Source organism: Notamacropus eugenii, chromosome X, assembly GCF_028372415.1.
Source record: "Notamacropus eugenii isolate mMacEug1 chromosome X, mMacEug1.pri_v2, whole genome shotgun sequence".
NCBI lineage: Eukaryota > Metazoa > Chordata > Mammalia > Diprotodontia > Macropodidae > Notamacropus > Notamacropus eugenii.
This window is the reverse complement of record NC_092879.1, coordinates 19,266,543-19,280,248: the sequence shown is the minus strand read 5'-3', so window position 1 is coordinate 19,280,248 and position 13,706 is coordinate 19,266,543. Positions and strand designations below refer to the sequence as shown.

Genomic DNA, 13,706 nt, shown 5'->3' with positions numbered 1-13,706 from the left:
AAAACTCTGTTAGAGTAGAAAGTAAAAAATACCCCATTTAAAATAACTCTAGACTGTATAAAATACTGGGAGTACATCTGCCAAAACAAATTCAGGAACTATATAAACAAAATTACAGAAAAAACTTTTTATACATATTAAATCAGATTTAAATCATTGGAGAGATATTAATGTTCATAGGTAGGTGGGGTCAATATAATAAAAATGACAATTTTACCCAAACTAATTTATATATTCAATGTCATGTCATCCCAATTAAATTACCAAAAATATTTTACTGAATTAAAAAAATATAACAAAATTCATTTGGAAAAACAAAAAGTCAAGATTATCAAAGGAAATAATGAAAAAAAGGGTAAAGAAAGGAAGTTTAGCAGTGCTAGATCTTAAACTGTATTATAGGGCAGTAATTATCAAAACTGTCTAGTTCTGGATAATAAATAGAAAGGTAAATCATTGGAACAGAGTAGATATACAATTTACAGCAGCAAATAAACATAATGATTTTATATTTGACAAGTGTAAAGATTTAAGATTTTGGGATAAGAATTCATTAGTAAAGAAGGTTGGGAAAGCCAGAAAGCAGTATGGCAGAAACTGGACATGGAGCAATATCTCACACCATTTACCAAGATAAGATCAAAATGTAAACATGACTTAAATATAAAGAGAAATTTTACAAGAGAATTAGAAAAGCATGGAACATATTACTTATCAGATTTATGAACAGGTGAACAATTTATGAAGAAACAAGAGGTAGAGAGTAAAATAGATAATATTGATTGCATTAAATTAAAAAGGTTTTGATCAAATAACACAAATATAGCCAAGATTAGAAGGAAAGCAGAAAATTGGGTAAAAAATTTTACAGACAGTTTATCAAATGAAGGCCTCCTATGTTAAATATATAAAGAACTTTGTTAAATCTATAAGAACACAAGTCATTCGCCATTTGATAAATGGTCAAAGGTTAAGAACAATGAAGAAGTTTTCCAATGAAGAAATAAAAATAATTTATAGTCATAGAAAATCCTCTAAATCATTATTGATTAGAGAAATACAGATTAAAACAACCTTAAGTTATCATTTTATACTGACTAGATTGGCTAAAATGATAGAAGGCAAAAGTGACAAGTGTTGGAGAGGATGTAGAAAAATTGGGACACTAATTCATTGTTGGTGGAACTGTGAACTAATCCAACCATTTTGGAAAGCAATTTGGAATTATGCCCAAATTATAAAACTACCCATTAAGTTATTAATAGTTATAAACTATTATTATATAGGAGCTGCTGAATGCCAGAATCCTTAGTCCAGCAGTCCTGTTGGGAAATCATGGAAGGACAGGGGTACTTGGAGACTCATCATAGATTACCTCAGCCTGAAAAGAAGTTTATTTGGTGGCTCTGGTGATCCCTGACCTTGTGACTGTTACAGAGATGCTGGTGGCTATTCTCAGAGATTGGTATGTAGTAGTCTATTTGACCACTGCCTTCCTCTCAGGTCCTAGTCAGGTAGAAGAGTAGGATCAGTTTGCCTTTACCTGGCTAAGCATGTAATACTCTTTCATGGTCCTACGAAATGACCATCCTCACACCCCTGCGAGTTGCCACCAGTGGTGGCTGTTGTTTGTCCTTCATTCTTGAAGAGGACCATGACATCAGGAAGGTGATGCCATAACTTGCAAATGGACTGGACTTAAGTGAGGCAGGGCTGTGCAAAGTCATCAGCCTCTCTCTTTTCTCTGGAGCCATCTGATCCCAGTGGCAAGATAAAGATCAAGACAACTGGAGATGGCACTGGATGCAGTAGGGGACCTTGGCTTTTTTAAGCTAAGGTCTTTCCCAGTGAAATGAGGTGAAGAATGGCCTCTTTTACTTAGTCAAAAACAATCTAACTGCTCCATCCACAGCACCATCCAGTCTACCCAATGACAGAACTCCTACAGTTCTCCTGATGCTTGAGTGATCCACCATAAGAGACATTTCTCTTTTCTGACGCCTGTGCAATAACTGATGTGTGCCCAGGCCAATGACAACCTATCAACTAGATGATCATCACCTGTCTGAGGAACTTCAGAAGCATCTCCTCCAAGATCAACAGATATTCTATGCAACTCAAATCTATGCTCACAAGAAATGACCATTCTTCAAAGAATCATACCAAAATTAGCAAACTGACCAGGACTGTACAGCTCAAATATTCCCCATCATTTTCCACCTGACTGCTTTCTTGAATTTTCCTGGACCTCATGATCTCCAGAAATTCATCATTTCATCACAAAATGAAGTCAGTTGGGAAACTCATACCTCCTCAGCTTTTCCTGCCCCTGGGGCCCCTCTCTCCCTCTGGTTGGAGAGGGTAGTAGGGTGGACATCTGGGAGCTCCCCCCAGTTCCCCCACCATTTCAGGAGGGCACCTAGAAAATTCACCTTATCATTTCCTACCCACTGCTTTCTTGGACTTCATGATCTCCTAAAACTCATCAATCCTTAAGATAAAATCTACACAGAAACTCTTACTTCCTCAGATCATTTCTCACCTGGATATAGCACTTCAGAATATCTCCCCATCAGGTAACCTCCTCCCCAACCTCATTTCCATTTCTTTTCATAGGTTGTCTTCCCCCATTAGGTTGTTAGTGTCTTAAGGGCTGGGACTGTCATAAGGCCTTTCTTTGTATCTGCAGCTCTAAGCACAAAGTAGGTACCGAATGAAAGTTTATTGAATTTTGGTCCATGGTGTTGCAAAAACTATGCAGCAGAGGACTCATAAGACAAGCCTCCACATCACCCATGACCACTATGGTACCCACCCACAAATACTGTGAACCTTGTCAGCTACAATGCCACACACAAAATCACCCTTCTGGTCAACTGAGTATATAAGGTACATCATAGAGACCTTTGGTATATTCTGATGGCTGTGTGTCCAGGGCATTGTCTGAGGAGGGGTCACTGTCACACTAATTCATTGAGCTGGTGCTGACTTCAGACAATGACACAGCTTTCACATCAGCAGCCACTCAGACATGAGCAAAAGCATAAGCTATATTACGTCTATTCCATGTCCCACTTCACTCACAAGTAGTAAAGACTGTGGGATGATGGAACAGTCTGATCAAGTAAGCCCTAAAGAAACTGAACCCTAAGCAAAGTCTGAAATGCTGTACCAATAGGCTTCCAAGAGCAGTCCACCCTCAACAGAGAAATTCCAAGAAATGGAGGTTGTTCCTCACTTTTCTTCTAAACCCTGAATCAGAGGATGGAGAAGGAGGCAAAGAACTTATGAAACCAATTGTTGTTCAGTCGTTTTCAGTCCTGTCTGACTTTTCATGACCCCATTCGGGGGTTTTCTTGGCAAAGACACTGGAGTGTTTTGTCATTTCCTTCTCCAGGTTACTTTACAGATGAGGAAACTGATGCAAAAAGGGTGAAGTGATTGTCCAGGGTCACACAGCTATTAAGTGACTGAGGCCAGATTTGAACTCAGGAAAATGAGTCCAGGCCCTGCACTCTATTCATTGTGTCACCTAGTTGCCCATATAAACCTAATACTGGAACTCATAATCCAAAGGAAAGATGCTTCTGACTGTATAAATCCATATCCAGATACCCCTCTCTTTTTTCCACTAAAACATGAGACTATGGGGGTTGAACCTTCTTCATGGCTGGCCCCACAAATTCAGGGGTGCCCACAATAGCTAAGATGCCCTAAACCCTTACAGCTACTTTATTACAATCACCCACATGGGGAAGGTGTCCACAGTATTCTATCTCCCCAGAATCATTCATTTTCCCCCAAGCACCTGCCCTGCAGCCAGGGGAACCCACAGGGAGCAGGGAACTACTTAGAAACAAGGAAATGTCCTTGTTCATCCACTCTAAGAGGTGAGAGGACCAATTATGAAAGATGCTGGGAGTAAAAGGTGGGTTCATGAGAAGACAGTGGCTCAGGGGACAGACAATGTACTGTAGCTAATGAAAGAAAGGAGATGTTCAGATTGGTGGGACAAGAAGCCACTGGACCCTGACCATCAGAGACTGATAAGGAATTGGAGTGGGAGAGGAGATTATCATTAATTAATTATTCATTTGATTAACTGATCTATTATATTGATTTATTAATAATGTCTACCTCCTGCTCTTTCTCTTGATGGTTTCCTTGATTTACCTGATTTGTCACCTGTCCTATTAGTTCCCCACTGGCAATTGCCCCTCACCTTCCCATGAGGTTAGTATTGAGAAGATGAATACTCTTGGGGCAGCCCTGATCTGAGTACTCCAGGGAACTCTACCACAAAAGCAGAATACACTGGTGAGATTGACCCAGGTGATTGCCTCAGCAGGGAAACTTGTGGTGTGCTGCGTTTGTGACCCAGGAGTACCTGATGGACAGATGCAAAGTTTTCCATTTAACTCCATCCAGGGTGCTCATCTACACACAGCCTCCCCTCCCAACTCCCACCCTTCCACCAAAGGAATATTTCATGTGCCACTTATGATTCCTGAGTGAAGAGTCAAACAAACAGGATTTCAGCCCATCACCTGATGACTGACCAACAATCCAATTCCCCTGGAGTGGAGAGGGCAGTTTTGGACACAATTAGCGGATATTTTTAATGGCAGTGAGCACACATTTTGTAAATTCTCTCACATAAATAGCATCTCCAAAATATTAAGCAATGTCACAGACCAATGTGGATCCTTCCCTCCCCTCATGCTTCCTCCTCAGCTTTGGGGGAAATTAGCACCAGAAATTACATGCTGTCCTTGTGCTATACAAGCATTCCCTCCCTGCTCCAAACCTGGAATGGCTCCTGTTATAGAAGGCTGTTGAACTTAAGGATTCACTATTCCCAGCTATTATAAGAATAAGTGGCTGAATCTGTCCCACAAGCTTGCTAGCCGGTCACAGTTCTAATTCCACCTTCCTGAATAAGCTGTCTTGATTAATACTGAGGGACCTCTCTTTTGTTCCAGGTCTATGTTCCCATAGGACTCTATCCCTGACTGAGTTGCTGTTCATCTGTCCATGTCCTCCTGTGTTGTACTTGATTATGAGAGTCAACAGAACATTTTGAGTCATTCCAGAGTTGCTGAATGCAATATGCGGAGCCAAGAAATACCCAAAATCTACTCTAAATTTGCATGAGACCATCTTCCACCTCTCTTCCTGGCCATGATCCTTACTCTCCTCAAACCCCATATCCAATCAGTCACCAAGTTTTGTCATTACCACCTCCTCAGAGGGTCTTGCATCCTTTACCTCTCCATTCACAAAAGCTCATCATTTCTTACCTGGACTATTTCTACGGCCTCCTAACTGGACTTTTCATACCAGGTTTTTCCTCCTCTCGGATCCATCATTCACTCAGCAGCCAAAGGGATATTCCAAAAGCCCTGGTCAAGCAAAGTGTTCGATAAACTCCAGTGGTTCCCCAGTACATTGGGGATCAAATACAGATACCTCTGTCATCTAAAGACCTTCCCACTATAGCTACATCCTACCTTTATAGTCTTATTGCATACTATTCAATAATAATGCTAATCATGAAATACTTATTAAATGTCTACAACTTGCCTATACTGTGCTAAGCATGAGATACAACCAAAAGCAAAAGACAGTTCCTGACCTCAAGGAGCTCACAGTCCAATGAGGGAAACAAGAGACTGATATATACAAACAACCTATATACAGGATAAATATGAAATATTTAAGCAAGGGAAGGCCCCAGAATTAGGAGGGGATTAGGGAAAGGCTTCTCAAAGAAGATGGGATTCTAGTTGGGACTTCATGGAAGTCAGAAATGAGGCAGAAATGAGAAAGAAGAGTATTCCGAGCATGGGGGAGAGTCAGAGAAAATGCCAGGAGCTGAGAGACCTAGTGTTCTGTTTGTGGAATAGGCAGGAGGCCATCTTCACTGGTTCAAAGACTAAGGTGCAAAAAGATGGGACAGGCAGGAGGGGGCAGTCCCCGTTCAGGAGCTCCATTCAGCAAGATCTACCTGCTTCCTGTTCCTTACGTGTTCCTCACACTTTATTTCCCATCTCCGTATCTCTGCAAAGGCAGTCCCCCATGACTGGTACAAAGTAGGCACTTAATAAATGTGTATTGACCAATTATTTGCCATTGAGGAACATAAGCACAGTCTTTCACTGATATCTATTGGTCAAAAGTGATGTTGTAGTTTACCGAAATGTTTAAATCTCTGGTCAACAAACTCCAGGGTCTCTCCTGCATATTTGGGATCAAATATTCCTCTTTGTCATTTAACGTCCTTCACATTTTAGTTATATCCTACTTTGTTAGTCTTATTATATACTGTGTAATATAGTATATATAAAGTAATGTACTATAAGATATGATATAATATAATATGATACGATATATAATATAATAAATATAACATGAAATAATATAATAAATATAATATGACATAACATAACACAATATTAACCAATATAATGTAATATAGTATAACGTAACATAGTATAACAACATAGCATAACATAACATAACATAAAACATATACTATACAATAGTATTATATACTGTGCTCCTCTATATACTTTACTCTAATTACATACTTATTAAGTCTGCTGTGACTGGCACAAAGTGCCTGGCACATGGGTGATTACTCTTGACTACTTAATTGCCGATGAGGAATATAGTATAGTCTTTTAGTGCCATCTCGTGTGCAAACAGAATACTGCAGTTTCCTTAAAGGTTAAGGACAAAAAAAAAATAATGTCAAAGTAAGCGTCATTTCGTGAGCACTTTTAGGCTGCTGCCTTGTGTCCAACTCCTAATATCACTTGCAGACGCATTCCAGGGTCGATTTTTATCAGATTTAAGCCCTTAAGATAGTTCACTCCTGGTTAAGTGAAAAAGAATGGAGCTAAATGAAGCCCTGGATTTATGACAGGAAGCAAGTAATTTATTCCTTCAGGGTAAACAGGAATAAGGCTAAATATTCAGCACCAACATTACCTATGAAACTCTCCATTATAGCAAAGGTCGTCTGATAAAGTATAAGAATTTGTAGCAGTGGAGACACAACTGAGTTGGTTTCATCCTTCAATGTACCAGTTAGTCAGGTAAGATATTAATATATCCCACTCAAAAGATCAACATTTAAAGGAGATAAATGCAAGAATATGGGTGATCTTAGTTTTGAAGAAAATTTATGAAATACCAAAAGGTTGACCGAGACTTGACCACTGTGAAATCAGGCGTGCAGGTAAATATTTGCCCAGGTGTGCAGGGTTAGTAAAACCAACAACCACCAATAATCCTGGAAGTATACAAAATCAGAGAGTAAGTGAGGCTACACTTGTAGCCATTGTCCTCTGTAGCTGGATTCCAATCCAGCTCCTCTACTTCCATATCCTAAATCATGTCTACCATCTATCTCCCACTGATACATTCCACCTGAACAAAACTATCTTTTTCTCTCTCCGTCCTTTTTTTCCCTCTATTTCTCTCTTCCCCCTTTCAGGGCACTGCCATGCTAATATGGTGTATATCTGTTGCCTCAGTTGTGTCTCTGTCCAGTCACTCCTTTAAGACCTTCAATGAGTCCATGAGATCACGGGACCCTAGATCTAGAGCTGAAAGAAATCTCAGACGCATCCAGTTCCATCCTCCTCATTTCACAGAAGGGGAAACTAAAAACCACAGGGGTCAAGTGACTTGTCTGAGAGCACACAGCTACTAAGTGTCTGAGGCAGGATTGGAACCTGGGTTTTCCTGTCTTGAAATTCAGTGCTATATCTAATAGATCCTGCTGCCTTCTATTCTTGCATTTCATTAAGCTACTCTGAACTCTCTAGAAATTCTAAGACTATATGTCTTATAAGGAAGGGTTTTTTTTTTTTAAATATTAAAGCTTGTTAGTGACCAAAGGGAGAGACAGTTTTGTTCACAAAATAGTGCTCCTGTTCAGAAAGAGATGGAGAATATGGTAGCATAGCAGGAAGATTGGATTTGGTGGAGTCAGATTGGAAGACCAGCTCAACTACTAAGTCAAATGACGAGAGCTGTAACTTCACTTTACTTGAACTTATATACTCCAAGATTATTATATTTTTGTTTTGACTAGCCCTGGGTACCTAGGCAAATATTCCCCCCCGCCATGCCTGATTTCACAGGGGTAAAGGTAAAGTCTCAATCAAACTTTTAATATTTATCTCATATATTTCCTTCAAAGCCAAGATCAGCAATTTTTTGTGTCCATTTCTTTTTGGTTCTACTGGGTGGGCAACATTGACATTTTACTTAGTTAACATGTAGATTGTATGACCCAACACAATTCTGTAGGACTTATGATAAAAAAGGTGAAGTCTGAGTGCAGATTGAAATACTCTTTTTATTTTATTTTCCTTGCTTTTTTTTTTTTTTGCAATACAGCCAATATGAAAATATGTTTTGCATTATTTCACATGTATATTTATTATGACATTATTTGTTTTCTCAATGGGTTGGGGAGCGACAGGAGGGAGGGAAAGAATTTGGAACTCAAAACTTAAAAAAGAAGAATGTTAAAAGTAAATATATAGGTATACACACACACACACACACACACACATATATTTAATAACCATGTAGAGTGTAGGGTAAAACGAGCTCAGTGGTGTCTCCACTCTTCTGAAGTCTGTTGTATCAGATAGAGATATGATGGAGAAGTTAATAGGTAAGGTTGATGTTGATATCCAGATTTATGTTTATACTAAAGGAATTAATTACTTATTTCACTTCACAAATTCAGAATTTCATCTGACTCTTTTCTGCCTCCCTTAGCCAGGAATAACCTGCCACATGTGTTAAAAATCCAATAAAAGGGTGGTTTGGAATGAGTCAAAGAGTAAAGTTAAAAGCTGGCCATGAGATAGCAAATTAAAAATGTAATATCTACATTGGCCACGAGATGGTGGTCTCATTGTATAATTTATTCCTTTCTGGACTAAAACTTTCAGTACATTGCAATATCACTTTTGACCATTAGATGTCAGTAAAAGAATGTGCTATAATCTTCACCGGCAATAAATTGGTTACTCTTTCTTCACCATCTAGACTCGTTGGCGAACCAGTTCCTTTGCCCTTGAGTCCCTAGCCCCCTTTTCATATTACCAATTGACCAAGTCTCAACCTTAGTTCACTCCCACTATTTATTAAGTGCCTACTAGATGCCAGACCCTGCTTTAAGTTGGTCATGCTGCCACAAATCTCTCCCTACTCAAGTTCATTCTCCATTCAGTCTCCAAAATTATTTTCCTAAACCACAGGTCCACCATGTCACACGCACCCCTATTCGATTAACCTCCCCTTACCTTTGCAGTCTTCTTACACTACCCTGTTCCACTGGTTGCCTCCCTGTCCCTTCTCCTTCCTTCTACACCCCCCTCCCCCATCTTTGATCCAGTGGCACTGGCCTCCTTGCTGAAATTAGTCTTCAACAAGCATCTTGCACCGCATTATGCAATAAACCTAAAATGGATACACCACATGAGTTCTAAAGATCATAGCCAGGAAATTGGCAAAGATGACAAAAGATGAGAATAAACAATATTAAAATGGCTGTGGAAAGATAGGCATATTGGTGGGTTTTGGAGAGAGCTTTGATTTTTCCAAACATTTCCATTTTGGAAAGCAATTTGGAATTAGGCAAATAATGTGACTAGAATGTCAATACCCTTTGAACTCTGAAATTGCACTTCCAGGCTTATATGTCCCGGAGGTCACTGAAAAGAAGAAAATCCTCATAGTCAGCAAAATGTTTACAGCAGTTCTTTAGGTGGGAGGAAAGAATTGGAAACACAGTAGATGCCAATTGCTTTGGGAATGGCTAAACAAACTGTGATACATAAAAACAATGTAATATTAATGTGCAGTAAGAAAGGATGTATATAACGAATACAGAAAATTATGGGAAAACTTCCAGGAACTGAGAAAAGAAAACAGTGGAAATGGAAAGAATAAGCAACATAAACAATTGAAAGTGAAAAAGAGAGAATTAAAAAAAAAGTTTACATGGACCCTATGAGATGAAAACTTCTCCCATTACACTGCAGAAGTAAGAGGTATGAAATATTTCATATATGTTCAGTCTTCTTCAATGTATTGATCAGGTTTGCTGATTTTTTCTCTCCTTCCTTTTTATTTTTTTCCATAAAAATATTGTTTGTTCTATGGGATGGCCCTCTAAATACTTTAAAGCACCATATGAATGTAAGCCATTTGCCGAACAGGACTCTTAGAGTGAGTGGGAGGGGGAGCCATTCACAAAGGCTGGGACTGCCTTATACTTTCAATGCCATTCTCTCATTCAGGCCCCTGCCTCTCTTCCCTATCTTAGCCCATTCATATAAGCCCCAGCTAATAAAGATCCTGGTGTCTCTTTTATAGAGGGTTAGCAGTCTCCATTTGGGTCATCTTCCAATATCTCCTGGTGGAATGAAGAGGTCATGCCAGAGGAGGACCAGCTGAGTTAAGCTTTGGGAAGCTCATCACCAGAATGACCACCGTGAAATGGATTTCTTGGAGCAAAGCAACTCATGACAATTTGATTTAGGTCACGTAGATAGCAAGTGACTGAGCTCAAATTTAAACCTAGATCTGCTCACTCTAAAGTCAGTATTTTGCAATCTGCTTGTCTTAGATCTAATTGAACTGTCTTCTTCTTGAGGGCAGGGAGCCCATTGTTTTTCAGATTTGAACATCCCCAGCTTCTGCCCTGCATTGGCCCCTAGCTTTGCGCCTTGCATGGAGCTTGTGAAATGTCTGTTCCAGGTAACCTCAGTTGGGTTTGTTGCTGAGGGGATTCCCATTCAGGCCTTTCCAACTCTGACTTTCTAAGACTCATCTGGAGGGGAACTCTGTCTTCTGAAACAGATTCTCACCCCTGCACACAAACCTTCATGCCCAGGTAGCCAACCTTTGCCATCTTTTGTGCAATAGACACCCCCCCACACACACCATCAGCCTCACACTCAGAGCCCTTCCCTCACACCATGGCTTGCTCCTCGTTGGCACAGGCTTCAGGAGCCCAGGCTTAGCTCCCTGTCTTGAGCAGAAAGAGCAGTGGCCCTCATCTGCAAGGGGGGAGTCTGCCAAACCACAGCATGTCCAGTGGGCAGCAGAAGGATATTGAGTGATCCTGAAGGTAGCTTAGATTGCTGGAACAGCCAAGAAAAGCTACCCATGGGGGAGGGAGAGAAGGGATACAGGAAAAACAGATAATCTGGGCTAAGAGAAATAGTCACAACTATGTGACATGAACTTCTTTCAGTCTAGGTTTCCTCGTAATATGAAATTGGAATAATGCTGGCATTCTCCACCTTACAGGGGCTTGTTGTGGGGAAAACCCTTTGTCCACCTCAGTGTTACAGAAGTATAAGTTGTTCTATCAATTGTCATTGTCATCCTAAAGAATCTCTATCCTAGAAATAGGAGAGAAAGGAGAGGGAGGCAATTAAGATGAAGCCTGTGCCAGGACCAGGAAAGGCTGAAAAGTGAGTACCCCAAGTACAGCAATTACCAGGGAACACTAGGCATGAGGAGAGACTGAGCCCTGGGAAGGATGGCTTTCCCAGTGAGGTGAGAAAGGAAGTCTGGAGTCTAGGCTAGCAAGAGAGGGGCAGGGGCAGATGGGAATGGGAGCAAGAGAGGTGAGAAGGGATTTCCCATTCCTCTCAAAGGAAGGGAGCCAGAGAGCAAGGATATGGAGACAAAGGCCTGCCCCAACCAGACAGGAGACAACCAGAGGGGTGCTGCTTCAAGGCCTCCAGAGATTCAAAGCCTGCAGACGTTAAACAAATAATGTCTCTCTAATAAGAGAAAGGCAGAAAAGAGGTTTGGCTATTAGCTCAGGTTCCATTCCTTTAAGCCAACGCCTATATCTCTGAAATCAATCCATTAATCAATCAATTCATCCCAGAAACATTTACTGAACACCTAGTATGTTCCAGGAACTTTATCTCCCTTTGATTCTACATCTCCATTCTGAAGTCACATCAAATCTTATCCCTTTGCCCTGTGACATTCCTTCAGATATGTGAGGACAGCTACCACTGCCTCCGCTGCCTTCTCTTTTTAGAGAGAAATGCCACCCACTTACAGATTCATGGAATTTAGAGCTGGCAGGGTCCAACTCACTCTGCTTACAGAAGAAACTGAGGCCTAGAAAAGGAGGTTGAGTGACTTGCCCAGGGTCACACAGGCAGTAAGAAGTTAGGGCTGCAATTCAAGCTAGGTCCTGATTCTACATTCAGGGCTCCACACGACCCCTCCCCATTTCATCTGTTCTTCATAGGGTGAGGTTTCCTGGCCCCTCACCATCCCTGTCTGTCAGTGTCCTTCCTAACTGTGAATCCCAGAAGTGAACAGGATATTCTAGGTGTGGTCTGACCAGGACCACAGAGAGTTACTTCTATTCTTGGCATGATTCCTTTATCCACCTCTGTGATAAAAACTACCCTGGTTTCCTCCCCTGCTCCTACTGATGCAGCCTGAAATCACCCTAGCCAAGACAGCTAGGTATAGAGCACTGGACAAGCGCACACACACACACACACACACACACATACACAACCACACACACACATACACAACCGCACATACACACACACCCATGCTCCAGACCGACAGGCAAGGCAGAGATGGGTCAGAGATGCCCCCAACCCCAAGAGGCATTAGAGACACCCCTCCTCCCTCCGCTGTCCCTTTCCTCCGCCCTCGCATTTCCTTGGACTGAGGGTGGCACAGGGGAACAGCACCCCCACCCTGCCGGCTCAGGCCCAGGGATGCCCCGTCCCGGGTAGCAGAACAGGAAAAGAGCCCTAGGGCAACAACTGCTGCCTGCTTACCTTCTCCACTCATTGGGAAAGACTTGGAAGCGACGGGACAAAAGACAGAAGCGCTTTATGCTGCTGAGGCGAGGAGCTGGCATCCAGAGCCCAGCCAGGAGCCCAGGGAGCTCACAGAGGTTCTGAGGCAGGATGAGAGCTCTGGAGAAGAGGGGAGGAGAGGGAGGGAACAAAGGCTGTCTGCACTGGGCTGGGCTGGGCTCTCCCACTTCCCTCCTGCTCTCTCTCTAGGACAAAGCCGCCCTCCCTCACACATACCCACCCATACACTCACGTGGGTATAACGCTCACACATACACTCTGGGAGAACCACATACATTGTCTCAGTCACTCACAACCCTGTGCCCTGTGGGAGAGCTCACTCTCTTGATGTGCCATGCAGCTAAGGACTTGGTTCCTGTATCCTCTGGAAACTTAAGTCACTGATGCATCTATCTTGTCACCACGGGAGGTCACAGGAAAGTGACCTTTGCTTAGATGCTCCCTCCTGTAATGAAGCACGCAGATGCCTTCAAAGACCCTTCTTGTCCCTGATCCATCCTCTCCCCACCCCCTAGTCGATAGGGGAACTTCAGCCTTTGACAACCCACTCCCACCTCCACCAGCAGCATCAGCTTTCCTGACAAGCACACAGTCTCCCAAGCAAAACTCAAGCAATTTTATTTTAAAGTGAATGAATGAATGAATAAATGAACGAATGAACGAATGAGCATTGGCTAAGTGCTTCCTTACTTTTACCAAGAACCATGCTAAAAGCTGCCTTTACATGGAGATAGAGTCAGTGCTCTCAAAGACCTCTCACTCTAATTGGGGACAGCAATGCACACAGCAAGGGTAGCT

At 41.7% G+C, this 13,706-nt stretch overlaps 1 long non-coding RNA gene across 1 annotated transcript in view; it reads right to left on the bottom strand.

Annotated features, from left to right (window-relative positions):
• Positions 1–13,119, bottom strand: part of LOC140515690 (uncharacterized) — a 119,966-nt gene extending 106,847 nt beyond the window's left edge. The window contains exon 1 of the long non-coding RNA XR_011971138.1: positions 12,867–13,119. This is a non-coding gene — a long non-coding RNA (uncharacterized lncRNA). The remainder of the gene's footprint in view (positions 1–12,866) is intronic.
• Positions 13,120–13,706: the final 587 nt, after the last annotated feature.